Source organism: Lygodium microphyllum, chromosome 3, assembly GCF_053477565.2.
Source record: "Lygodium microphyllum isolate KBCC chromosome 3, Lygodium_microphyllum_v1.1.10, whole genome shotgun sequence".
In the NCBI taxonomy this organism is placed as follows: Eukaryota; Viridiplantae; Streptophyta; class Polypodiopsida; order Schizaeales; family Lygodiaceae; genus Lygodium; species Lygodium microphyllum.
The window spans coordinates 73,096,913-73,099,819 of NC_141137.1; positions in this window are offsets into that span (position 1 = coordinate 73,096,913).

The following is a 2,907-nucleotide window of genomic DNA, read 5'->3' on the forward strand; positions in this document are numbered from 1 at the left end:
CATGATAGCTATCCTTATCTACTCTAGTTCGTGGCTCAGTTAGCATGCCACCTTAGTTAGTTGAGTTTGGCTTGAGATCCATATCTAGGGTTCTTCTATTTCTTTGTACTAGAGTTCTTTTGGCTTCCACAACTAAGAAGAGGAAAACTGTTTTCAGCCTCCACCCTTGTGTGTATTCCCCCATTGTGCAAGCAAGAAAGCTACAAGTGAGACTCCTTCCTTCTCTCCCACAATCTTGACATGGTATCAGAGCCTTGTTCGTGGTAAGGAGCTCAAGAAAGCAAGCCAAGCTCGCGGTGTTCTAGTAAGAGGAGCAGTGTTGCTTTCATTTTCTGTTTTGGGAGCAGATCTCTACAGGTAGCACAGCCGGAAAGTACAGGAGTGCATTGTCTCAGGTTGAGACACCCTTCGCGGTGAAGCAAGAGGGCAGTATATGCTACGGGCAAGGGCCTTAGCCCTTGGTGACCTTGATTTTTTTATTTGAGGCCATTTCGGGGCCTGTTTTGGAGGCGGAAGTTTTCTGCACGCACTCAAAAAAAGGCCCAGTTTTATGCTGTGCAGCCACTGTTCTACATGTCGGTGAATAGTTACTGTAAAAATTGCATTGTATGCTTGTGCGCAGAGACATTGGGAGTTACAGAATCATCCCTGTTGCCTGTTGATGCAAATTCATCACTAGGAAGTGACTGTGTGGTCAAATACCACTTTCGCCAGTTTAGCAGATTTGCCCTTGTGAGGTGAAGTTGTGGTTTTTGCAGTGACAGAAATTTTTGCAGTCTTCTGTAATGGCATCTGATTCTCTTTCACAGATTGTCACTGAAAAGCTTGACAAGAACAACTTCCAAGCATGGAAGTTTAGAATGACGAATTTCCTTATGGGAAAAGGATATTGGGAATTTGTTGCAGGAAATGAAGAAGAACCAGTTCTTCCTGATGTTCCCAATCAACAGCAAATGCAGGCATTTAAAGCATGGCATGAGAGAGCCAGGAAAGTTATGTATTGGCTATCTATCAGCATTTCAGACTCTATGATTGTGCATATTCAGGATGCAAGTACGCCAAAGGAGGCATGGGATACTTTGTCAAAAATGTATAGCACAAATACGCAAGCCAGGAAAATGCAGCTCAAGCAAGAGTTGCACAATGTGCAAAGAGAAAATATGAGCATCAACGACTACTACATGAAGGTGAAGAAGATTGCAGATGCACTTGCTTCCATTGGGTCACCAGTGGAAGATGATGATTTAGTTTCTGTGACCTTGAATGGTCTAGGAAAGGATTATGCACAGTTTCGGACATCCATTTCAGTTCGTGAAAGATTTCCTGATTTTAAGGAGTTGATTGCTCTTCTAATTTATGAGGAACAGAGAAATGGTGGTGCATCTTCTTCAGGAGAAACTTCAAAAGAAGCTGTCTTCTACTCAAATGCTGGAAGAGGTAGAGGCAGAGGTAGAGGAGGCCGATTTGAAGGCCGTGGTAGAAATCAGAATATGCAGCAAACTCCAGAAAACCAGTCCTATGGAGGAGGACGTGGTAACTCTAGAGGCAGGGGGAGCCAAAGAGGTCGTGGTGGATGGCAAAGAGGTCAAATGCAAACAGTAATGTTGAATGCTACTATTGTGGTAAAATGGGTCATATGGCTAAAGACTGCTATAAAAACCAGAATGACATCATGAATGGAAAACTGCAACAAGGGAATTATGCATCTTCTAGCAGACAGGGTGATGACAAAAATGAGCATTTGTTCATGGTGCAGCACATGAACGATTCTGTGACAAGTGCAGAAGAAAGCAATGATGTATGGTATATTGACTCAGGTGCATCAAACCACATGACAGGTCATGCAGAATGGATGGAGGATGCAAGGAAAATGGAAAAACCAGGATTTGTGGAGACTGGTGATGATACTGCACATCCTATTGTGCAGATTGGAAAAATTCCCTTGTCTATGCAGGATGGGAAAAAGAAATACCTGTCCGATGTATTTCATGTCCCGAATATCACCAAGAATCTGGTTTCTGTTGGTCAAATGGTTGAGCAGGGCTTGCAGGTCAGATTTAATCCTCATGGATGCTTTGTTGAGGATATGAAAAATAAAGGTCGCTTGATAACAAAAGGAAAGAAGAATGGCAGAATGTTTACGTTGGATGCAGACATGTCTGAATTGAGTGCAACAATGTTTGCACATGGGACCGGTGTAGTTGCAGATATTGATATCTGGCATAAACGCATTGGTCATGTTAATGTACAGCGACTTAAATCAATGCAGGCCCAAAATATTGTTGCAGGATTGCCAAAATTCAAGGTTGCAGAAATGCATAAGGTATGTGAAGCTTGTCAGTTTGGAAAACAGGCAAGGAAACCATTTCCTAGACATGTTCAAGAGAGTGAGAAGCCATTGGAATTAATCCACTCTGATGTGTGGACTACTAAAGCTGCATCTCTTGGAGGCTGTCATTATTTTGTCACTTTTATTGATGACTATAGCAGAAAAGTTTGGGTGTATTTTATGAAAAAGAAAAGTGAAGTTTTTGGGCATTTCAAAACCCTTAAAGCTATGGCTGAAAAAGAAACAGGTCTGCAAATAAAATGCCTAAGGTCAGATGGAGGGGGAGAGTACCTCTCAAATGAGTTTGCAAAGTTCTTGCAGGAGCATGGCATAAAGCAGCAATATTCATGCAGTTATACCCCACAACAAAATGGAATTGCAGAAAGGAAAAACAGGCATATTGGAGAGGTATCTCGTGCCATGCTCAATGAAAAAGACTTGCCAATTTTTTATTGGGCTGAAGCAGTTGCTACAGCAGTCTACATAATGAACAGGACTCCCACTGCAGCAATACATGGAATGACTCCAGAGGAGAGGTATACTGGTAGGAAACCAGATATTTCTCATTTGAAAATTTT